At 43.6% G+C, this 25,276-nt stretch overlaps 1 long non-coding RNA gene across 2 annotated transcripts; it reads right to left on the bottom strand.

Annotated features, from left to right (window-relative positions):
* Nucleotides 1–1,630: 1,630 nt before the first annotated feature.
* Nucleotides 1,631–11,034, bottom strand: LOC107967163 (uncharacterized). 2 transcript variants are annotated; one of them, XR_002938515.3, is made up of 4 exons: nucleotides 10,645–11,034; nucleotides 7,697–7,783; nucleotides 3,445–3,614; nucleotides 1,631–2,143 (listed from the first exon to the last, which is right to left on the bottom strand). It is a non-coding gene; the product is annotated as an uncharacterized LOC107967163 (long non-coding RNA). The 2 variants fall into 2 exon arrangements; XR_002938516.2 differs by lacking the exon at nucleotides 10,645–11,034 and adding an exon at nucleotides 10,381–10,567.
* Between the last annotated feature and the right edge of the window lie 14,242 nt (nucleotides 11,035–25,276).

Genomic DNA, 25,276 nt, shown 5'->3' on the forward strand with positions numbered 1-25,276 from the left:
TAAATCCTGGGTCCTCTGACCTTCCTGTCCAGGCCTCCTCCCTATCCCCACAGAGCCCGCTCAGCACAGGGTAAGACCAAGAACATCACGTGGCCACTGCTCACGTCAGATGAGAGCATGGCATATTCCCTTCCTGAGTTCTTGGCTTTTTAACACGGACCTCAGAGCTTTAACTAAAACTATTTGACTATGCATCCAGGTGCTGTGGCTCATGCCTGTAATCCCAGCACTTTAGGAGACCGAGGCCGGTGGATCACTTGAGATCGGGAATTCAAGAGCAGCCTGGCCAACATGGTGAAACCCCATCTCTACTAAAAGAACAAAAAATACAAAAAAAAAAAATAGCAAGCCTGTAATCCCAGCTATTTGGGAGACTGAGGCAGGAGAATTGCTTGAACCCAGGAGGCAGAGAGAGGCTGCAGTGAGCTGAGATCACACCACTGCACTCCAGCCTGGGCGACAGAGGGAGACTCCATCTCAAAAAATAAAAAATAAAAATAAAAAAAAATTGGCCGGGCGCGGTGGCTCACGCCTGTAATCCCAGCACTTTGGGAGGCTGAGGCGGGCAGATCACAAGGTCAGGAGATCAAGACCATCCTGGCTAACACGGTGAAACCCCATCTCTACTAAAAATACAAAAAATTAGCCGGGTGTGGTGGTGGATGCCTGTAGTCCCAGCTACTCGGGAGGCTGAGGCAGGAGAATGGCATGAACCCGGGAGGCGGAACTTGCAGTAAGCCGAGATCGCGCCACTGCACTCCAGCCTGGGCAACAGAACGAGACTCTGTCTCAAAAACAAACAAAAAAATTGATTATGTGGAGGCACCCAGGCATAAAGGTAGGTCAGCAGGGAAGGTATTTTGCTCCTCAAATTGGGGTGGCAGAGAGCTGGGGTACCTTGAATTCAATCATTCCTACCATGTTCAAGCTGCGTCACAGAAGCGTGGGACATGAACACTGTTTACAACCCATTTCTAACAAGCTCAGAGCCTGCTGAAAGAGTTACCAAGGTAATCAGCTGGAGCCCCCGTCACAGGGCCTGGCACACTGAGGGGTTCCTTCCTCCGCTCCCTGAGGCTGGGGTTCAGGGAGCACATCCCAGGACATGACGCCGTGTCGGTTTTGACTGGTCAGTACTGGTGCGATGCTAGTGTCAGTCCTTTGGCTTTCTCTGCCCGCTACATGTTAGGTCTAATCCATCCCAAGTTAGGATTGGGTCATTATTTCATTGGCACTCAGCAGGGGGCGCTGATAAAACAATTTAATTCAAAGTGTAGCCAGAAATTATGGAGGAAAAGAAACTAAAAGTAACAATCATAAAATGAGTAATTCCTGTCTACCTGAATGGCATGTAATGTTTCAAAGCAACTGGATGTCCCAGATATGTTTGATCTTCACAAAAACCTAGTGAGGAAGTTGCATTGTTAACACTGTCCGCTCCCTGTAAAAATGAGGACAGAGAGGAAAGGAGAACCCTGTCCCTGCTCCTTGGCCTGGTGAGAGTGGGTCACTGGGAAGACACCAGGAAGGAGGCCAGGAGGCAGGAGTGTTACTGGTAGAGGGTGTGCAGGTTCTTGGCGTCTTGAACAAAGAATTGGACAAAACGCACAAACAAAGCAAAGAAAAAGAATGAAGCAACAAAAGCAGAGATTTATTGAAAACAAAAGTACACACCACACAGGGTGGGAGTGGCCCAAGCATAGGGGTTGAAGAGCCCCATTACAGAATTTCCTGGGGTCTAAATACCCTCTAGAGGTTTCCATTGGATACTCGGTGTATGCCCTATGTAAATGGAGAGGATATTCCCTGTCATAGCTGAAGTGTTTCCATTTGATTCACTTCTAGGAAGTCCAGCGTGAATTGGCCTTAGGTTCCCTGCCTCCAGACCATATTCTCCTGCCTTATTTCTCCCCTGAGAGATGTGATCCCATAAATCTTTATAGAAGGCAGAGGAACGGATGGTCTTTCTTCTTTAACTACTTTATGCTGGCTTAGGGCATAGTCCCTACCTATTGGGGATCATGGAACGCTAGCCCTGCTCTGTTTAGTGGAGGGAGGGTAGTTCCTTGATGGCCGGGGGTGGTCTCTTCACTTGGAACTGGCTGGAACCCATGTTGCATGATCATCTGAAGCTTGATGGTCTCTGAGTAAGAGGAAATGAATTTGGTTAAAAGATTTAATGGGAACTTCAGGGGCTGGGTACCTTTGCTGTCAGGAATGTTTGTTATAGAGATTTGCAGGAGAAAAACAAAACCTGGTCTGTGATCTGTTCTAGGATCTATGTGTTTCCTTAAAGTCTTAACATGAGCGACTCCATTTTGGTTTGGTTTGGTCTGTTGGGGCCTAGTGCATGAGCTCAGTCCAAAACAATGGCCTCCCATAATTTTGTTTAAAAAAATTACCCCTTTTTGGTCACGTTCTCACCTAGGTGAGAACGTGACCAAAACTTACGGCCTTAGCACCACTCTCAGTTACCATCATTTTGGGTTTCTAGTCTCAGCACATCATTCATAGGTTATGGTGTTCTCATGGTCACACATTTCTTTCAGCTCTTGTCATTCCAGTTGAAGAGAGACCATCTGACATTCTAGAGATGGCTGCATGCAAATATTTAAAATGTCTGAGAGAATACAGTGCACCAGGGAGACTATTATCATGACTATTGGGAGGATAATACCAAGAGTTTGGAGTATGCTCCTTACCCAGGGTCCCCATAAACCAAACCTCCTAAAATTAAATAGATTAAAGAATGAGCTACGTAAAGAGTCTACTCACTTAACTAAGCAGGGTCTTCGTTAATCTGCTACAACTGAATCTCTATAATACCCAATGTTTTTTCCATAGGCCATGAGGGCCAGCAGCTTCACAGATACTTCTCTGTTCAGCCAATTCGATCATAACCTTCACAAGAGAACTTAAAGTCTGTTGTGTAACTGTAGCCTTTACACTAGAATTTGCTATAGAGCCTATCTTGAGGGATACATTTCTAATCATTGCTTATTTTACTCCAAACCATGGAAAAGGACCTAACTAATGATGCCCTTCTAGAAGAGTGAAGGCCTCCTGACAATGTTCTCTTTAACCTATGATGTGCATTAAGAGGAGTGAACCAATGTTCTGTTTCTGACTGATTGTGAGGCAATGTATGTACCATTAAGGTTTCTCACCTACATTGGGCCTCCATCTTTTATCTATCAAAGTACAAGGTTATCCATGTATAAGACTAGCTGCAAACTCCTTCACAAATAAAAGTATATCCCATAAGTGCACATAACAGACCCCTTTTCCACTTCTATTATTCGTAGTGGCATAGGCAAGGAAAAAAATATTCAAAGATAAGGATCTCATGATAGTTGAGAAGTCTTGATTCATGATCCTGGGAAAAGCTGTTCACATCAAGTATGCCATCTTATTCTGGGGAGAAACTTCCCTAGTTAGCTTTACCTTAAGGATTCCAATGGATATACAGTTCCAAGAATGTGGAGGGACCCTTCTCAGTTGTGAGATTATAAACCCAAAGTTCAAGGTCCCAAAATTTTGCTGTAGTGTGGATGGCAAGGACAGTCTTTCTCTGATGTTCTCAGAAGATCCAAACCATAAAAAGCTTTCTTTACCTGGTGAAAATATACCATAGCATAATAATCTACTGTTATAACATCAGCCCTCTTGCATCGGAAAGCTTTTATACAACCAGAAAACATGCATTGAAAATAACAATTGAGGCAGGGTGCAGTGGCTCATGCCTGTAATCCCTACACTTTGGGAGGCTGAGGTGGGCCAGTCACTTGAGGCCAGGAGTTCGAGACCAACCTGGCCAACATGGTGAAACCCCATCTCTACTAAAAATACAAAAATTAGCTGGGTGTGGTGGCACGTGCCTGTAATCCCAGCTACTCAGGAGGCTGAGGCAGGAGAATCCCTTGAGCCTGGGAGGCAGAGGTTGCAGTGAGCTGAGATCATGCCACTGCACTCCAGTCTGGGTGGCAGAGAGAGACTCCCCCCAAAAAAAAAGAATAAAGAAAATAACAATTGAAAGAAATTCCTTTATAAAATGTTTAAATGGCCCATCAGGTGACCAAATGTACCTGAAGCTTTGATTGTTTTCCTGGAAATATGGGACCAAACATTGGTTATAAACTATTTTAGCAATGTATAAGTCACCACACCAATATATTCAATTTGGATCATTTTATCTTTTCCATGATGAGTTGTGGAATGCAGAACTTTTAATAATAAAACCTTGAAGGACTCAAGAAGGACAAGGTGGTCATCCTGGTTCTCCATGAGTCCATGCTTAATTAACATTAGACTTATATCCTCTTGAATACCAGTTGTTTCTTCAAATTACTTGAATAGCACTGGTAACTGATGGGTTATCATAAGTAATTTGACTTAGACCATGGAGTTCATTCAAATTGTATATCTAAACAATTTCAGTATCAGCTGGTTTAACATGAAAATCTGACAAAATATTTTCTTAGTATTTAATTAATTTTTTGTTCTACTTGGATTAGTAGCTTTATACAAGGAAATTTAGTTATTTCTGTGGTTTACAATCAGGTAACATAATAACCATAATTATGATTGATAGCATATACTCAGACATATTAGAATTTTGGAAATCCCATACAATTTTGGAACATATATTAATATTTCACACACAGAATTTTTTATAAGATCTATTTTTTAAAAACCTTCCACAACTTGTTCAAACCTTTAGATTTATCTTAACTTAAAACAATTCTTTAACACTTGGCAAAAAAAAAAAAAAATCCACATTCCCATGCCTTCTTATAATCTTTTACCAATAACACATTTTACTTTTCTTACACACCTTGCATGTAAAACAGTTTCTTCAGTAGTCTTGATTACATGTTACAATGTTAACTCTTTGCAACTTTACTTTTAGTGAAAACCTTGGTAAGTTTAGGATTTTTTTTTTTTTTTGGGACAGTGTCTCTCTCTGTCACCCAGATTGGAGTGCAGTGGCATGATCTTGGCTCTGACTGCCAGGTTCACGCCATTCTCCTGCCTCAGCCTCCTGAGTAGCTGGGACTACAGGCACCCGCCATGACGCCCAGCTAATGTTTTGTATTTTTAGTAGAGACGAGGTTTCACCATGTTAGCCAGGATAGTCTCAATCTCCTGACCTCATGATCCACCTGCCTCAGCCTCCCAAAGTGCTGGGATTACAGGCATGAGCCACTGTGCCCAGCCAAGTTTAGGATTTTAATTATGTACAAGGTGTGGAGCCTAGGACTCACACAGAAGTGCAAATAAAGTCTGACTTCTTCCAGTGTCTAACTCCACGTGTCCCAGGTCTTACCTAGCTGTAAAGCAGGCAGGTTGTACAATTAAGAGTCATGGTGTCATTTTATGAAACATTTAGGTGGCCTAATCACCTTTAAATAGTACATTTCTTGCATAAATTCTCTTTCATAAATTCTTTCATGACATACACAGACCATGTATGACATGCTTGGACTTTCTGATTTGTCCTAAACATTCCTCTTTTAAACAACCAATTATTTTACTTTAGGACAAAAATTTACAATATAAGATCCTTTCGTATGTAAAATATCTTTTCTTTATAACCTTCTTTGCATAGCTAGGGGGCATGGCTAATTTCACACATCCCCAGGCCTTATCTAGAATCTAATGCTCCAAAATAAATTGAACAAATTTTAAAAGTCAAAGAAGCAGTTTATGACCTAAAGTATTTAGCAAACCTAGTATCTGACCTGCATAATTTAAGCCAAATGTTTACAATTTTTGAAGATATTTTTATTTTACCAATAATCTTTAAAACTGTCTTTGTTCCCAAAGATTACTTAAGTCACATGAACTAAATAAAAGGCATTGGATGGCCAGGTGCTGTGGCTTATGCCTGTAATCCCAGCACTTTGGGAGGCTGAGGAGGGTGGATCACCTGAGGTCAGGAGTTCGAGACCAGCCTGACCAATATGGTGAAAGCTCATCTCTACTAAAAATACAAAATTAGCCAGGCGTGGTGGCTCATGCCTGTAGTCCCAGCTACTCAAGAGGCTGAGACAGGAGAATCACTTGAACCTGGGAGGCAGAGAGAGGTTGCAGTGACCGGGATCATGCCACTGCACTCCAGCCTGGCGACAGAGAGAGACTCCATCTCAAAAATAAAATAAAATTTTTAAAAAGGCATTACACTTTCTACTTTTCTGACAAAATATTTAAGCTCTTATATCAGGGGAACCCACCCCCAATATTTCAATGTAGGTTCTTTCTATTTTCCCTAAGTGTTGGCTGGTCTGAGAAATAAAGAGAAAGAGTACAAAGAGAGGAATTTTACAGCTGGGCCGCTGGGGGTGAATCACATATCTGTAGGACCATGACGCCCACCTGAGCCGCAAAACCAGCAAGTTTTTATTAGGGATTTCAAAAGGGGAGGGGGTGTAAGAACAGGGAGTAGGTCACAAAAATCACATGCTTCAAAGGGCACAAAGGAGAACAAAGATCACATGCTTCTGAGGAAACAGAGCAAGGACAAAATCAGGAACTCCTGATAAGGGTCTATGTTCGGCTGTGCACGTATTGTCTTGATAAACATCTTAAACAACAGAAAACAGAGTTTGACAGCAGAGAACTGGTCTGACCTCAAATTTACCAGGGTGGGGTTTTTTCCCCACACTAATAAGCCTGAGGGTACTGCAGGAGACCAAGGCATATTTCAGTCCTTATCTCAACCATATAAGACAGGCACTCCCAGAGTGGCCGTTTATAGACCTCCCCCCAGGAATGCAATTCTCTTCCTGGAGTATTAGTATCAATCTTCCTTGCTAGGAAAAGAATTTAGCGATATCTCACCTACTTGCACGTCCGTTTATAGGACTCTCTGCAAGAAGAAAAATATGGCTCTTTTTGCCCGACCCCGCAGGCAGTCAGATGTTATGGTTTTCTTCCCTTGTTTCCTAAAATCACTGTTATTCTGTTCGTTTTCAAGGTGCACTAATTTCATATTGTTCAAACACACATGTTTTACAATCAATTTGTACAGTTAATGCAATCATCACAGTGGACCTGAGGTGATGTACATCCTCAGCTTACGAAGATAACAGGATTAAGAGATTAAAGTAAGACAAGTGTAAGAAATTATAAGAGTATTATTAGGGAAGTGATACATGTCCATGAAATCTTCACAATTTATGTTCCTCTGCCACAGCTCCAGCTGGTCCCTCCGTTCAGGGTCCCTGACTTCCCACAACACTCTTATTATTATTAAACCAATCAATTAAAGCTCTTTTACATTACACACACAACACATATAAATACACAGACAGGCAGAAGATAAAGGACTCATTCCCTAAGCCAGGAATTGAAACCTAAACCTGGGCCGCCATTGTGAAAAGAGAAAGCATGGCCACATGGTTACAAGGTCAAGCTCCCAAGGACATGACTGACCAGTTTGCTGGGCAGCCTTGAATAGCGAGCTTATAGGTTCCCAGGCATGCATTTTATCCTAAGGTGCCCCTCTTTATAACAGAACAGTATAGAAAGTCACATAAAGCACTCCGGATTCACTACAGTTTAAGACCAGCCTCAGAATTCTTTTTTTGTATTAATCAAAACTTTGCAGAGGAGATAAACAGTGACTTTTACCATTTATTTAACCAGTTTGCAGAGAGAGACAGAGACCAGAGTCTGACTGGTAAGAAATTCTTACCTTTTTGCCGGCATGTCAGGCTTCTGAGTTCTTTCTCCCTGAGTGGCCCTAGCGGCCCTGCTTAACTGTATGCAGACAAACACATTGCTGTGAATTAAGAATATTCACAAATAGTTTACAAATTTTGGAAAAATTAGGCAGAGAGAGAAATATGACTCAAATTCTATTTATGAAAGTATGCTCAACACACTTAACATATCAGGAAGCTTAACTCCAAAAAGCTAGTTTAAGATTAAAAAGCCGGTGTGTTCCATTAATTCCTGAAAGCCTGACAAAGGTAGCCTAGGAATTTCAGCTAAATGGAACCAATGATGACTTGCTAGAAACACATAAGAAACAAAATAACTATCCACAGAATCAAATAAAACCCTTCCACTAGAAACTAAAAAAATTCATGGTGTTATATATACATGCATACACAAGCAAAGCCCAGAGGGGAATAAACAGCAAACAAATGAAAATTAGAAGCAAAAACAAATAAACAGGAAACCAACCCTTAATTTTTCCTATTCAATCTACCCTGGAGGCTATGGTGTTACCCAGGGCCCCCCAAAACCCACATGATGAATATTTTATTCCTGATACACAATTCAATATCCTTAAGTTCACCAATATCATCATACATCCTGTGCAATCAAGAAATTCACTGTAGGCACATGACCAATAAGTACTCCAGTGTCAGCACTATCCATGCAAAATAGTAAACATTGTGTGAAGCAATGCAAGCATGGATGTGAAATTTGGCTCCACACTAAATCCAGCTTCATGCTTAACTATATTTAAAAAAGAATTGCCAAACTGCCAATGCATTTCTTTACAATATTCATTTTATTTTAATCAAGACTAAGAGCTTTAACCATGAAAATGTTAATTATCCAAATGTCTCCAATTCTGTATCAGGTTTTAAAGAACATTTTATTATCCAAACATTTCCATGTCTTTCTCCCCTACTTACTAGTTCTTTACTACATTGTTTCATAAATAACCTTTTCAAATCTGTAATTTGAACCAACTTTTAGATAACTTCTGAATTAGACAAAGTTATTCTTTTCTCACTAATAACATAACCCTTTCTGGCACATTTTGTATAGAGAATTATGTGTTAACTAGAATTCTTATTTTTAGTAACCTAAAACTTTAGTGAAACCCTAAAGAGCAAGAAATCCTGAACCATCAGCTATGGGCATTTATAGACAAGAACAATTCCACAATTTTAGAAATATATTTCCCTATATCATAACTCTTTCTCAATTGGAAATGACTCATATATTCAATGATCATCAAAAATAATCTTAAGATTTTAATTTATGCAAAAAGTTTACTTAAAACATTTATCCCATGTACATGCACTCAATTCCTTCATTTTAAAACAGTTTATCTAGATTACTTCTGTAAACTGAGATATTGGACACTATCATTTGAAGTTAGTTATTTCCTTGTTAACCCTGTTTTTAATCACCAGTGAACATCAGATGCTCACCTAAACCTAAGTAAGAACCTCAAAGTTAAATACATAGGTATTTTTGCCAACAACTCAAAAGATGTAGCTAACATTAAATTACTCTTATTTGTCAAAAAAAGGTACACAAACCAAGATCATTTTGTTTATAGTTTTATATATACAAACTGGGTTTATATATACAGGATGGGTTTATAGTTTTACAACCTTCTATGCTAAACCCTGACATCTCAAAATATCTAGCAGAGACAAATATAAAATCCAGACAAAAATGTATGCTGACAATTCTGAAGGCATTTCTATTTTTATTTTACCAATTATTTTAAAGCCAGCTTGTTTTGTAAAGTTATACTTAAGTCACGTGAACTTGAAAATTGCTTGGACTTATTTGCTTAATTTATTAGCGCTCTTTTACTTATAAACCAATCTGGTAGACACAACATATAACAATAAATTATATACAAATGAACACATCTAGACATGTGTACACACACATGAATGAAGATCTAATAGCTTGGAATCCTAGCCATGAGATAGCAATACAAGCTCACTGGTTTTACTTTGCCCCAGTAGGTAATCCAACGAAGGCTGTGAACCAAAATTTCAGGTAAAGAAGTTTCCCTGGCAGTTTGATTTTTAAAGCCAAACCTCCCCAGACTCCAAAGAATATTGGGGCCAAACAGCACCAAAGGAGAGCATCACAGGTTAACCAGGCCCCCTGCTTAGAACAGCAGCACAAAAGCCTGGCCACATGCAACGCCACCCCACTTTCCCAATCAACAGCAAACTTCAGATTCCAAACAACATCGGGGCCAAATGGTATTGCAACTGTGAGAGAAAATTCATAGGAGGGCCTAGCACTGGGCCTCAGCACTTCTGCCAAGGGCGTCCCCTTTGGAGAGGTTGAGGACCGGAGGATCTCCCGGAGCGTCCCTCTTTGGGGTCCAATCTTAGAGTATCAGATGTCTCTGACCTTAGGTGGGCACTGGTGCCAGTTGCAAGTTTTCCCACCAGAGGCGATGGCCCACTGTGAGCTTTCCTTTTGTCCCAGGATGAAGGCCTTGACTTCTAGCATCCTTATAATTTGATAAGGCCAAGCTTTCCCATGTTTCCTGTTCCATGAGCTTTAAAGATAGGAACTGAAGGCTAGGCAGGTTTCTCTGCCCTTAGCTAGTGGAGTAGGGGAAGGGAAGAATTTCGCATAAGAAAAGAAGGTTTAAGTCACCTGAAACTCATGTGAGTTTGCCCGAGCTGCACCAAATGTAGGGATCAGGGACCACAACTGGAAAAGATAAAAAATTGTCCTTCAGAGTGGCCCTGGCCAGAAGCCTGCAGTTGCCTCTGTGTTTAGGCGCTGCCCACCAAGTGTCCCAAGTTGGAAAGGAAAAGAGAGAGAGAGAGAGAGAGAGAGAGAAAGAGAGAGACTCACTTGTATAGAGCAGAAAAGAAAGGGGAAAGGAGAAAAATAAATCCCAAACTTTGGGCTTACCTCCTGGCTGGTTCACCAAAATATGTTACCAGTTAAAGGTGTCCAGGTTGTTGGCGTCTTGAACAAAGAATTGGACAAAACACACAAACAAAGCAAGGAAAGAATGAAGCAACAAACACAGAGATTTATTGAAAATGAAAGTACACCCCATAGGGGCGTCGAGCATAGGGGCTCAAGAGCCCCATTACAGAGTATTCTGGGTTGAAATATACTCTAGAGGTTTCCATTGGTTACTTGGTGTATGCCCTATGTAAATGAAGAGGATATTTCCTGTCGTAGCTGAAGTGTTTCCATTTGATTTAGTTCTAGGAAGTCCAGCGTGGATCGGCCTTAGGTTCTCTGCCTCCTGCCTCAGAAGAACAGAGGAGCGTCAGGGACCCAAAATACCCCTGTGGCTGCCCTCATGCTGGCCCTTAGCAATCAAAGAAATACAGATTTAAATACTAAGGATTTTGTTTTGTTTTATATCTAGGAGGAGGTCCCTAGTTTGGAGAACAGGCTGTTTCATACCCAGCTTGAGACACAGCATTGGCACAAACCTTGCTGAGGAGCAATTTGGCAATACGTTCCCTATGCCCTAAAAATTGCCTCAGTAATTTCACTTCTGTAATACTCTTCTTAGGAAACAATCATAGATAAGTAAAAGATTTAGCTACAATAATACTTATTTTGCTACTTATAATAGCAAAAATATTGAAGACATTCTAAAGATTCATCAATAGCATGGCTGTTTAAGTAACTTATGTCTCAGGACAGAATATTGGCAACCATTAAAAATTCAGCTGCATGGCCAGGTGAGGTGGCTCACACCTGTAATCCCAGCACTTCAGGAGGTGGAGGCAGGAGGATTGCTTGAGCCTAGGAGTCAGAGACCAACCTGGGCAATACAGTGAGACTCATCTCAAAAAAAGAAGAAGAAAAAGAAAAAAAAAATTAAGCTGCACAGCTCTCCCTCTCCCTCTCCCTCTCCCTCTGCCTCTCCCTCTCCCTCTCCCTCTCTTTCCACGGTCTCCCTCTGATGCCGAGCAGAAGCTGGACTGTACTGCTGCCATCTCGGCTCACTGCAACCTCCCTTCCTGATTCTCCTGCCTCAGCCTGCCGAGTGCCTGCGATTGCAGGTGCGCGCCACCACGCCTGACTGGTTTTCGTATTTTTTTGGTGAAGACAGGGTTTCGCTGTGTTGGCCGGGCTGGTCTCCAGCTCCTAACCGCGAGTGATCCGCCAGCCTCGGCCTCCCGAGGTGCCGGGATTGCAGATGGAGTCTGGTTCACTCAGTGCTCAATGGTGCCCAGGCTGGAGTGCAGTGGCGTGATCTCGGCTGGCTACAACCTCCACCTCCCAGCCGCCTGCCTTGGCCTCCCAAAGTGCCAAGAGTGCAGCCTCTGCCCGGCCGCCACCCCGTCTGGGAAGTGAGGAGTGTCTCTGCCTGGCTGCCCGTCGTCTGGGACGTGAGGAGCCCCTCTGCCTGGCTGCCCAGTCTGGAAAGTGAGGAGCGTCTCTGCCCGGCCGCCATCCCATCTAGGAAGTGAGGAGCGTCTCTGCCCGGCCGCCCATCATCTGAGATGTGGGGAGCGCCTCTGCCCCGCTGCCCCGTCTGGGATGTGAGGAGTGCCTCTGCCCGGCCGCGACCCCATCTGGGAGGTGAGGAGCGTCTCTGCCCAGCCGACCCATCTGAGAAGTGAGGAGTCCCTCCACCTGGCAACCGCCCCGTCTGAGAAGTGAGGAGCCCCTCCGCCCGGCAGCCGCCCCATCTGAGAAGTGAGGAGCCCCTCCGCCCGGCAGCCACCCCGTCTGGGAAGTGAGGAGCATCTCCGCCCGGCAGCCACCCCGTCCGGGAGGGAGGTGGGGGTCAGCCCCCGCCAGGCCAGCCGCCCGGTCAGGGAGGGAGGTGGGGGGGTCAGCCCCCCGCCCGGCCAGCCGCCCCGTCTGGGAGGGAGGTGGGGGGGTCAGCTCCCCGCCTGGCCAGCTGCCCCGTCTGGGAGGGAGGTGGGGGGGTCAGCCCCCCGCCTGGCCAGCTGCCTCGTCCGGGAGGTGAGGGGTGCCTCTGCCCGGCCGCCCCTACTGGGAAGTGAGGAGCCCCTCTGCCCGGCCAGCCACCCCGTCCGGGAGGGAGGTGGGGGGGTCAGTCCCCCACCCGGCCAGCCACCCCGTCCGGGAGGGAGGTGGGGGGGTCAGCCCCCCGCCCGGCCAGCCGCCCCATCCGGGAGGTGAGGGGCGCCTCTGCCCGGCCGCCCCTACTGGGAAGTGAGGAGACCCTCTGCCCGGCCACCACCTGGTCTGGGAGGCGTACCCAACAGCTCATTGAGAATGGGCCATGATGACAATGGCAGTTTTGTGGAGTGGAAAGGGGGGAAAGGCGGGGAAAAGATTGAGAAATCGGATGGTTGCCATGTCTGTGTAGAAAGAAGTAGACATGGGAGACTTTTCATTTTGTTCTGTACTAAGAATAATTCTTCTGCCTTGGAAAAAAAAAAAAAAAAAGAAACTGGTAAAAAAAAAAAATTAAGCTGCACATAGGCAAATTTTTTTTTTAATCTTTGATTCCTATCTCACATCTTATATAAAAATTAACTCAAAATGGATCACAGACCTAAATGTAAAACAAAATGTTACAATTTTTAGGAAAAAACATAGGAGAAAATCTCTAAGATCAAGGACTAGGCAAAGGGATTTTTAGACTTCAGATCAAAAGCAGACTCCACAAATGAAAAAAATTGATAAACTGGACCTCATCAAAATTTAAAAGTTTGTTTTATAAAAGAACCTGTGAAAAAGATGAAAAATTAAAGTACAGGTTGAGCTAAAATAGTTGCAAACCACACATCCAACAAAGAACCTATATGTAGTATGTATAAAGAATTCTCAAAACTCAGCAGTAAAAAGAACAAAATCTCAATCAGAATATGGGCAAAAAAACATGAACAGATATTTCACCAAATAAAATATACAAAAGGCAAATAAGCACATTAAAAGATGTTCCACATAATTGGCCATCAGTGAAATGCAAATTAAAACCACAATGATATAACACTACATACCTACCACAGCGGCTAAAATAAAAAATAGTGACAACACCAAATGCTGGCAAGAATGTGGAGAAAGTGGATCACTTGTGCAAAGCTGGTGGGAATGCAAAAGGACACAGCCATTCTGGAAAACAGTCTTATAGTTTGTTATAAAACTAAACAATACACTCATCATACAACCCAGCAATCACACTCTTAGGCATTCATCCCAGAGAAATGAAGACATATTCACATGAAACCTGGACACAAACCTTCATAATAATCATCTGTAATAGTCAAAAAGGGGAAACAACTCTGATGCTCTCCAACAGGTGAAAGGTATAGAAACCATAGTATATCCATACTATAAAATCCTGCATAGCAATATAAAGGAACACATTATTGACACTTGTAAAGGTTTCAAAGGAATTATGAAATATATCCAATCCCAAAATGTTATATATTATATGATTCTAATAATATATAATATAATATATGATTCTAATATATAATATAATTATAATAATAATATACAATATATATAACATATTAACATTAATATATTAATATATATTATATATAATATATAATATTATAATATATAGTTATATATTAATAGTATATAATATTATTGATAATCAATATAATAATATTGAAATAATGTTAAGATTATGTAGAATATATAATATTCTTGGAATCATATAGCATGTAACAAAAAATAGTATGTATGTAATCAAACGAATACACACTTTAGTGTATTTCTTGCATTATAGTGTAATCAAAGAAATACACTATACTATCTTTATACCCTATAAGAATGGTATGTAACATTCCAATCATACATACTATATAATTTCAAGAATACATAATATTCTTTCTTTTTTTTTTTTACTCAGGGTCTTGTTCTGTCACACAGGCTGGAGTACAGTGGCGCGATCTCCTCTCACTGCAGCCTCCACCCCTCCCCCGATATCTGCTGATATGACTAGTCCTGCCTGGACACTGCAGGGACACACAACATCCATCCCGCTTTCAGGAGAAGGAGGTGGGAGGGAGACATAGGAGGCATCTCAGTGCCAAGCCTCCCCAGCACGCACACACACACAGAGGAGCCTGCGTGTATTCATCCACACACCTCACTGCCCAGGAACGACTTCCAGGGTTCCCAAATCCCTCATATCCCACCAGGAATTTCAGCTCTGCTCTTGTAGCCCTAAGGGAAATGAGTCAGTGGGAGGAGCTGAGGAAAACAAAGAGAGGAAGGAAGGAGGCAGTTCCGGGTTTCCCACAGGAGTTCTGAGGTAACTTTATGAGAGTCACTTCTCCTCTTGGAACCTCAGCTTCCTCATTTGCCAATCAGGGTGTGGGTCCCTATCCTAAACCACACTGGGGCCACCATGAGGATCCAGTAAGATCAGGAATAGAAAAGAGCTTAGAAAAATCAGGGACCTGGGTCAGATAGCAGAGGGTGGTACAGGGGCTATTGCTGTATAAAGTGGTCTGAGATCTTCCTTCCTTCCCTTCTCATTCTTTCATTCATTCATTCATTCATTCATGCCTTCTCTCTTGGCCAAGCCCTGAACCAGGCAGTAGAGATGGAGAGATGAGTCAGCCAGGGTATTACCCTCAGGAGTACCCGTGGTGGTAGTGATGTGGGATGGGGAAGGGAGAAATGGAATCAACTCAGTCTGCAGAACACAAGGAAAGCTTCATGGAGGAAGTGACCTGGGGCTGGGATTTGAAGAAGTAATAAGAGTTTGCCCTGATGCACAAGATGGGGAAGGGCGTAGCAGACTTACAAAGCAAAGGCATAGACATGAAAAAGCACCTCCCCCTCTCAGTGCATGACAGATTCCAGGAAGAGCTTTCTAAAGATACGTGCAAAGAGGGAGAAAGACTTCTAGGAAAGGAAGGGCGTGTGAAGGGGCCAGCTTTGTTTGGAATGCTCTGGCGAGTCAGCATTATGTGGTGAATGGAGGGGCTGGAATACAAGGCCTTTTGGGTTTTCTTAGGTCTAAGCTCTGAGTTAACCCTGATTAGAAAGAAAATATAAGGTTTCTATGCCTCTGCACCCAAGAAGCAGTGCCACATCTGAGGACTAAAGAAAAATCTCGAGCTAGGCACAGTGGCGCACACCTGTAATCCCAGGACTTTGGCAAGCTGCAGTGGGAGCATTGCTTGAGCCCAGGAGTTCGAGACTAGCCTGGGCAACATAAGGAGACTCTGTCTCTAACAAAAAGAAAAAAAAATTCGCCTGGTGTGGTGGCACATGCCTGTAGTCCCAGCTACTCAGGAGGCTAAGGTGTAAGGATTGCTTGAGCCTGAAAGGTTGAGGCTGCGGTGAACCATGATGGCACCACTGCACTCCAGCCTGGGTGACAGAACGAGGCCCTGTCGCAAAAAAAAAAAAAAAAAAGGAAACGAAAAGAAAAGAAAAATATTGAGCCAGGGTCACGCTATTACCAAACTCACAGGTGAGGTTTGCATGCTCTGGCAGGCAACCTCAAACACCCACAGCCTCTCTTGCCAGGGGCCTGAGGGCATTTGTCTTCCCATAATTAAGTCTTGGCATCCCATTCTGCGTTTTTCCAGGGAGGACCTGGGCCCCAGGCCTTCCGCCTGAGTAAAAACCTGTTAAAGCGTGTGTGGGCTGGGTGTGGGCTATGTGGAAGGGCCAAGATGAAATGGCCAGCGCCTGCACTCCCAGCAGAAGAGGCAGCCCAGTCAGCATCTTGACCTCTGAGGACTCCCAACTAGCACCCAGTGATACACAGGACTTTTCTCCTTCTGATGCCTATAATCAATTTCTCCCTAATTCCCCTGAGATCTGCCCCCTGAAAACACAGGTCCAGTCATCCCCATTAAGCACTGGTCTCCTCCCCTGCCAAGACTGGGAGCTTTTGGCTTCTTTCTCTGCCCTCAAGGACAGTAGCTGAGTAAACTGAATATTATCCTGGTTCAAGCTGACTCAGAATGGAGAGGAAGAGGAATTTGGAGGGTAATCTCTAGGAGTCCAGGCCTTTGTGATGGTCTAGAGACAGTGGCTGAGGTCTGAGCTGGGCCGAGGACCTGGATAGGAAGAGAGACCACAAGACTCTGTGACTGATTGAATATGGGAGTGAGAGATAGGGAGGGGTGCAGACCAAAAGTAAAATTCTAAGCCCCCCAACTGACTGAATGGACCCCCATCTTGGCCAAGGGGATCCCCCAAAAACCTGAAAAACTAGTACAGGCCATGACAGGAAGAGGAAGTCCAACATGTCTCCTTATAACCACTTCCTTTGGAGTTTAGGCACAGCTGACCAATGTCTATATTAAAACAGAGATCATAAGACTGACAAAACAGACTATTTGTAGCAATAAGATACCAAATTCCAACCTAGCTCTAGTATAGCATCACATGACGGATAGCAGGCCCTGAAAGAAATCTAAGTATTTTAGCCCAAAATATATCTCTTTGACATATCCTGAAATGACCCTGCAAAGCTGGTCTCTTGCTGGGGAAGTGTGCATTCTGTAGATAATATCCTTCCCTTAAGTGGGTCTTTTCCAGGGAGTCTAATACCCTTTAAGTTTCCATAAGAGACATTTACCATCTACTGCTTACTTAGAGGCTTTGTCTATATAACAAGAACATAGCAAGAACCTTGGCTTCCAGTCCCCTTATCTCAATGCACACCTCTCTTTCTGCTGACTCAATTCTTTAGGAAAAGATCATCTCTTTCAACCAATTGCCAATCAGGAAATCTTTAAATCCACCTATGACCTGTAACCCCCCAGCTTAGAGATGTCCTACCTTTCTGGGCTGAATCAATGTATACCTTGAAAGTATCAATTTATGTCTTTTTTTTTTATTATTATGCTTTAAGTTTTAGGGTACATGTGCACAATATGCAGGTTAGTTACATATGTATACGTGTGCCATGCTGGTGTGCTGCACCCATTAACTCGTCATTTAGCATTAGGTATATCTCCTAATGCTATCCCTCCCCCCTCCCCCCACCCCACAACAGTCCCCAGAGTGTGATGTTCCCCTTCCTGTGTCCATGTGTTCTCATTGTTCTATTCCCACCTATGAGTGAGAACGTGCGGTGTTTGGTTTTTTGTCCTTGCGATAGTTTGCTGAGAGTGATGGTTTCCAATTTCATCCATGTCCCTACAAAGGACATGAACTCATCCTTTTTTATGGCTGCATAGTATTCCATGGTGTATATGTGCCACATTTTCTTAATCCAGTCTATCCTTGTTGGACATTTGGGTTGGTTCCAAGTCTTTGCTATTGTGAATAGTGCCACAATAAACATATGTGTGCATGTGTCTTTACAGCAGCATGATTTATAGTCCTTTGGGTATATACCCAGTAATGGGATGGCTGGGTCAAATGGTATTTCTAGTTCTAGATCCCTGAGGAATCGCCACACTGACTTCCACAACGGTTGAACTAGTTTACAGTCCCACCAACAGTGTAAAAGTGTTCCTATTTCTCCACATCCTCTCCAGCACCTGTTGTTTCCTGACTTTTTTATGATTGCCATTCTAACTGGTGTGAGATGGTATCTCATTGTGGTTTTGATTTACATTTCTCTGATGGCTAGTGATGGTGAGCATTTTTTCATGTGTTTTTTGGCTACATAAATGTCTTCTTTTGAAAAGTGTCTGTTCATGTCCTTTGCCCACTTTTTGATGGGGTTGTTTTTTTCTTGTAAATTTGTTTGAGTTCATTGTAGATTCTGGATATTAGCCCTTTGTCAGATGAGTAGATTGCAAAAATTTTCTCCCATTCTGTAGGTTGCCTGTTCACTCTGATGGTAGTTTCTTTTGCTGTGCAGAAGCTCTTTAATTTAATTAGATCCCATTTGTCGATTTTGGCTTTTGTTGCCATTGCTTTTGGTGTTTTAGACATGAAGTCCTTGCCCATGCCTATGTCCTGAATGGTAATGCCTAGGTTTTCTTCTAGGGTTTTTATGGTTTTAGGTCTAACGTTTAAGTCTTTAATCCATCTTGAATTAATTTTTGTATAAGGTGTAAGGAAGGGATCCAGTTTCAGCTTTGTACATATGGCTAGCCAGTTTTCCCAGCACCATTTATTAAATAGGGAATCCGTTCCCCATTGCTTGTTTTTCTCGGGTTTGTCAAAGATCAGATAGTTGTAGATATGCAGCATTATTTCTGAGGGCTCTGTTCTGTTCCATTGATCTATATCTCTGTTTTGGTACCAGTACCAGGCTGTTTTGGTTACTGTAGCCTTGTAGTATAGTTTGAAGTCAGGTAGCATGATGCCTCCAGCTTTGTTCTTTTGGCTTAGGATTGACTTGGCGATGCAGGCTCTTTTTTGGTTCCATATGAACTTTAAAGTAATTTTTTCCAATTCTGTGAAGAAAGTCATTGGTAGCTTGATGGGGATGGCATTGAATCTATAAATTACCTTGGGCAGTATGGCCATTTTCATGATATTGATTCTTCCTATCCATGAGCTTGGAATGTTCTTCCATTTGTTTGTGTCCTCTTTTATTTCGTTGAGCAGTGGTTTGTAGTTCTCCTTGAAGAGGTCCTTCATATCCCTTGTAAGTTGGATTCCTAGGTATTTTATTCTCTTTGAAGCAATTGTGAATGGGAGTTCACTCATGATTTGGCTCTCTGTTTGTCTGTTATTGGTGTATAAGAATGCTTGTGATTTTTGCACATTGATTTTGTATCCTGAGACTTAGCTGAAGTTGCTTATCAGCTTAAGGAGATTTTGGGCTGAGACGATGGGGTTTTCTAGATATACAATCTGCAAACAGGGACAATTTGACTTCCTTGTTTCCTAATTGAATACCCTTTATTTCTTTCTCTTGCCTGATTGCCCTGGCCAGAACTTCCAACACTGTGTTGAATAGGAGTGGTGAGAGAGGGCATCCCTGTCTTGTGCCAGTTTTCAAAGGGAATGCTTCCAGTTTTTGCCCATTCAGTATGATATTGGCTGTGGGTTTGTCACAAATAGCTCTTATTATTTTGAGATATGTCCCATCAATACCTAATTTATTGAGAGTTTTTAGCATGAAGGGCTGTTGAATTTTGTCAAAGGCCTTTTCTGCATCTATTGAGATAGTCATGTGGTTTTTGTCTTTGGTTCTGTTTATATGCTGGATTACGTTTATTGATTTGCGTATGTTGAACCAGCCTTGCATCCCAGGGATGAAGCCCACTTGATTATGGTGGATAAGCTTTTTGATGTGCTGCTGGATTCGGTTTGCCAGTATTTTATTCGGGATTTTTGCATCGATGTTCATCAGGGATATTGGTCTAAAATTCTCTTTTTTTGTTGTGTCTCTGCAAGGCTTTGATATCAGGATGATGCTGGCCTCATAAAATGAGTTAGGGAGGATTCCCTCTTTTTCTATTGATTGGAATAGTTTCAGAAGGAATGGTACCAGCTCCTCCTTGTACCTCTGGTAGAATTCGGCTGTGAATCCATCTGGTCCTGGACTTTTTTTGGTTGGTAAGCTATTAATTATTGCCTCAATTTCAGAGCCTGTTATTGGTCTATTCAGAGATTCAACTTCTTCCTGGTTTAGCCTTGGGAGCGTGTCTGTGTCCCGGTACCTCAGTTGGAAATGCAGAAATCACCCGTCTTCTGTGTAGCTCACACTGGAAGTTGTAAACTGGAGCTGTTCCTATTCCGCCATCTTGGAACTGCCCCCTAAATGTATTTCATTTTTGTGCAGACAGGGTCTCACTATGTTGCCGAGGCTGGTCTCCAACTCCTGGGCTCAAGTGATCCTCCCGCCTTGGCCTCCAAAAGTGCTGGGATTACAGGTATGAGCCATCGCACCCAGCTGACAATTCATTCTAGATGTTGGGTATTCACTATAAGAAAATTAACCATTTTGAATGATTGTCCTTCTGCATCAGAAGCAAGTAACTGAGTGTCCAAAGGTGTGTGGCAATGAGTTCCGCGGTCTCTAAGGGGTTCTGTTGGTAGGACTGGGCACCTCTGCCCCCATTCTCTAGCTGCTATTATCCCCTCACTACCACTTCCATCAAGTGCAGGTGGACAGGAGAGACAAGAAGCAGATAAGGCGTAATTTGACTGCTGCAGGAAGAGTTTGGCAATGGGGTCCTCTTCAAGATCGCTATGTGGTTATTGGCATTTGTCTTGCATGAAGGTCCCTGGGCCCCCACAGCCCTTCCCTGTCACTGGAGTTCTCCCACCTATGGTCCCTTGACTTGGCTTTGGCTTCTCTGGCTGGGTGCTCTGCCTCTTCCCTCAGCCCAGCTCTCATCTGTCCCTTCTGAGGGGTCATCTTCCCTTCTAGGAGTCCTCTTGAACTGTGTTGTGACCATTTTAATTCTGCTCCTTGCCATGGGGATCCATCTGGGCCATGGAAATCCCCAGGCATCCTTGCCCAGCCAGACACTAGGACATTCCCAAAGTACCCCATCTCGTAACCAGTCCTTATACCCGCTAAATGTCAAGGAACACAGGCTACTTTCTCTGGATGGTTCACTGGGAGCCCACCTCAGTTGGCCTAAGTAAAAAAGAAGCTCCCCTTCTCCCCTCCTCATGTGGGGGTCAGGACAAGGCACGGGCAGGCAGAGCAGTGAACAATACTGTCCACTTCCCCGTGAAAAGCCTCACCACTCCCTTCTTAATCCACCCAATCCTCAGCCTTCTTTTTTTTTAGAGCGAGTCTCACTCTATAGCCCAGGCTGGAGTACAGTGGCGCCATCTTGGCTCGCTGCAAGCTCCACCTCCGAGGCTCAAGTGATTCTCGTGCCTCAGCCTCCCAAGTAGCTGGGATTACAGGCATGTTGGCCAGGTTGGTCTCGAACTCCTGACCTCAGGTGATCCACTGCCTTAGCCTCCCGAAGTGCTGGGATTACAGCCCAGCCCAAATTCTCAGACTTCTCCCTTTCCAGTGGGGCTCTAGTCTCCGAGGTTAACCTGTGGAGGTTGTCTTGCTTTTGGTCTCTGGTGCCAATGCGGACACTCTGAGCCAAACATAAAATTGTCTCAGCCCTGGACTCCCCCTTAGATTCACATGGAGTCGGTCTGATGTGGCTTCAGACCCTGGCCCTTTGCTTAACAAGTCTCATGTCCTTCGGCAAGCTGCTGAACTTCTCTTGGGCTCAGATTCCTCACCTGCAAGTTGGGTTTCAAAATCCTGTTTCACGGAGTCCGGGAGAAGTTTGGAGAGAGAATATTGCAGAGCGTTTGGCATGGTGCCTGGCTTATATAAATGCTCACCAAATAGGAATCATTACTCATATGGTCCTGCTGAGATGTCGGCTTGCTGCTCTTGGCCAGGGAGATATTCAGGTTTTCAAGGGCTTTTCTGCAGTGGGATAACCTCATCCATTATGCTAGGAGTTGCTATTTGGCTCCCTGAGGTGTGGTGGGGAAAGACCACAGGTGTTATCTTCATTCAGGGCCAGGTTTCCATCCTGCCCTGTTGCTTCTCTCTGAGATCCGCGTTCCTCTCCTGAAAAGAGAGGATAACATCAAACTGCCTCAGAAATAAGCACTCCTTGGCCTCATCAGGCTGTTGTGAGAAGGAAATTAGGGGACATATGGCATATGTCTGGCACAGGGCTTGCAGCCTGGGGGCCCTCAGCAGTTGTTAATCCCTTCCCCTTGTCCCATGAGACGGAGTGCTGGGAATGGCATCTGCCTTCTACATGTCTTAATCCACAAAACTGTTGTAACAGTTGAAGGAATGAGTGTGCAGGTATGTGTGCTGTAAAGGGTGATGCACTGTGAAGGGAAAGTGGGCTCTGATCATTGGCAGGAAAAAAGGAGAGGCCAGAGGTTCTGTGAAAACTTCCTGAAGAAGTAGCCCATCCCCAAGGAAGATTCCTAAGTCTGATCTCCCAAAATGTGTGTTTCTTTTGTGGGAATAGCTCCCACCCGATTGGTAAAGAGAGCCACGGTGTCCATATTATATGAAAGTCATGTTGGTTCACATGCAATATTTTCCAGCAAGTTCATGTTTTGAAGCAATCAGAAGCAAAATTTCTCTTAATAAAGGAGGAAGTATAAAGGCCTTATAAAAACATTGAAAATCCTGCAAAAGCACCTTTCACTGGTGGAAGTAGCTGCTGATTTAGTGTCTTTAAGAACCCAGTATCAGCTGGGCATGGTGGCTCACACCTGTAATCTCAGAACTTTGGGAGACCGAAGCGGGAGGATCGCTTGAGCCCTGGAGTTTGTGACCAGCCTGGGCAACATAGTGAGACCCCGTCTCTACAAAAAGTTTTTTTTAATTAAAAAAAAAAAAAGAACACACTACCCTTTCCACTATGTTAGGCCCTTTGGGGAAGCAAAGAGTGCAGATGAAGAAGCTGTGGAGAGACTTCCTCTTGTATTTAAGAAAAAAAAAGTTTAGTTTTTTAAGAAATCTAAACCTTAGATCATATTTTTCACTTTGATGAATCCAATTTCCATTACAAATGTATGCCATAAAGGTCCCACATCTGGGAGAAAGTACAAAAACCAAAGGTTTAAAGCTGCCAGGATGAAGTGACTATGATGCTGGGTGCAAATGCTGGTGATTTAACCCTGAGGCTGTTTTACTAGGATTGGTGCTGTTTTTGTTAGAACTGTGCTTACAAAGACCATACGTTTTAAATGATCTTCTCCAAACTTTGTTGTTGTTGTTGTTGTTAAGCCCTATAATTTTTACATCATAGTATTTTGCAAAAGGATTTTGTTTTGCTTTGTTTTGTTTTGTTTTCAGGATGATATATATGGTGTTGAGACAAAAATGCATCCATCAGGAGCCCCTGGGCAAATCTGAATTTCCCAAATTTCTAAGATGCAAGACTAAAGTACTTTGGGGCTAGTTCATTTCTCCTCAACCACAAGTTTTCCATTGAAAGCCATGTTACCAGGAGAAGAAAATATACTCTTTACATAGAAAGTATGAAATTAACATGTCCCCTCCTCCAGAAAGTGCTCCCTGCAGGTTTCCACCAGACTGGGTTGGAGGATCCTTCTGCTTTCTGCATTTGTGTCTGTCTTGGCTCAGACCACTTTATATCATGTGGTCATTGCCCCATGTCCATGTCTGTTCCTACTCCCTTGGTATGGCTTGATATTTTGTCCCTTCCAAATCTCATGTTGAAACAAGACCTGCAATGTTCAAGGTGGTCCCAGTGGGAGATGTTTTGCTCATGGAGGTGGATCCCTCATGAATGGCTTGGTGCCATCCCCACAGTAATAAGTTCACATGAGATCTGGCTGCTAAAAAGAGTCTGGTGCCTTCCTCCTCTCTCTCTTTTTAATTTTTTTGAAACAGGGTGTCCCTCTGTTACCCAGATGACAGTGCAGTAGCATGAACATGGCTCACTGCAGCCTTGACCTCCCAGGCTTACCTCCTGAGTAACTGGAACCATTGGCACATGCCACCACACTCGGCTAATTTTTTTCTTTCTTTCTTTTTTTTGGGGGGTGGGTAGAGACGGAGTCTCACTATGTTTCCCACGCTGGTCTTGAACGCTTAGGCTCAAGCAATCCACCTGCTTTGGCCTCCCAAAGTGCTAGGATTACAGGCATGAGCCACTGTGCCCAGCCCTCCTCTCTGTCTTGTCCCTCTCTTGCCATGGGGCACACAGGCTCCCCTTTGCCTTCTGCCATGATTGTAAGCTTCCTGAGGTCTCACCAGGAGCAAATGCTGCCATGCTTCCTGTGCATCCCCCAGAACCATAGGCCAAATAAACCTCTTTTCTTTATAAATTACCCAGTCTCAGGTATTTCTTTATAGGAACACAAATGGACTAACACATCCTTGTCAACCTAAGGAAAGAGGCTAAGGCAAAATTTATGTAGAGAGTTTATTCAGGCCAAGGCTCAGGATAGTTGCCCAGGACACACTTCCAAGTTGCCTTGGGGAGTTCTCTGTTCCACCTTTGTTATAAGCAGGCTTTAAAAGCACAAGGGGACAAGAAACGGGCTGATACAAAGTTGCTTGACAAGGGCTAGTGCGGCTCATGCCTGTAATCCCAGCACTTTGGGAGGCCAGGAGGGCAGATCACTTGAGGTCAGAAGTTTGAGACCAGTCTGACCGACATGGCAAAACTCTGTCTCTACTAAAAATGCAAAATTAGCCGGGCAGGCATAGTAGTGTGCACTGGTAATCAAGCTACTCGGGAGGCTGAGGCAGGAGAATCACTAGAGCCTGGGAGGCAAAGGTTGTAGTGAGCTGAGATCTCCAGCCTGGGTGACAGAACAAGACTCTTACTCAAAAAACAACAAAACAAAACAGAACAAAAAACAGCAAAATAAAGTTGCTTGACAGGGATTCTCACTGGTTTATAGAAATAACATTGACTAGTGATTGGCTATAACTGTTGAACTACAGGGTATGAGTTATGGTGTCCAGTGTATGGCATTTTATGGCTACTTGGCATCAGTGAGTCTAGAGCCCATGTAGCAAGTGGCTTCAAGAGCTAAGTATTTAGCTCAAGGGGGTGGTGAAATGTAACTGCTGTCATATGGTGCCACATTTCAGTGCCTCGTTGGGCCTGATAATTAAAGGGGGCTCACATCCCTCTGATAAAAAGTTTGTTTGTTTTCTTTTTCCCCTCAGCCTAGGTTCACTGGTCTTTAGGAGTCCAGGGCCCAGCACAAGGCCAGGCACTGTGGT

The sequence above is a fragment of the Pan troglodytes genome, chromosome 9 (assembly GCF_028858775.2).
Source record: "Pan troglodytes isolate AG18354 chromosome 9, NHGRI_mPanTro3-v2.0_pri, whole genome shotgun sequence".
In the NCBI taxonomy this organism is placed as follows: Eukaryota; Metazoa; Chordata; class Mammalia; order Primates; family Hominidae; genus Pan; species Pan troglodytes.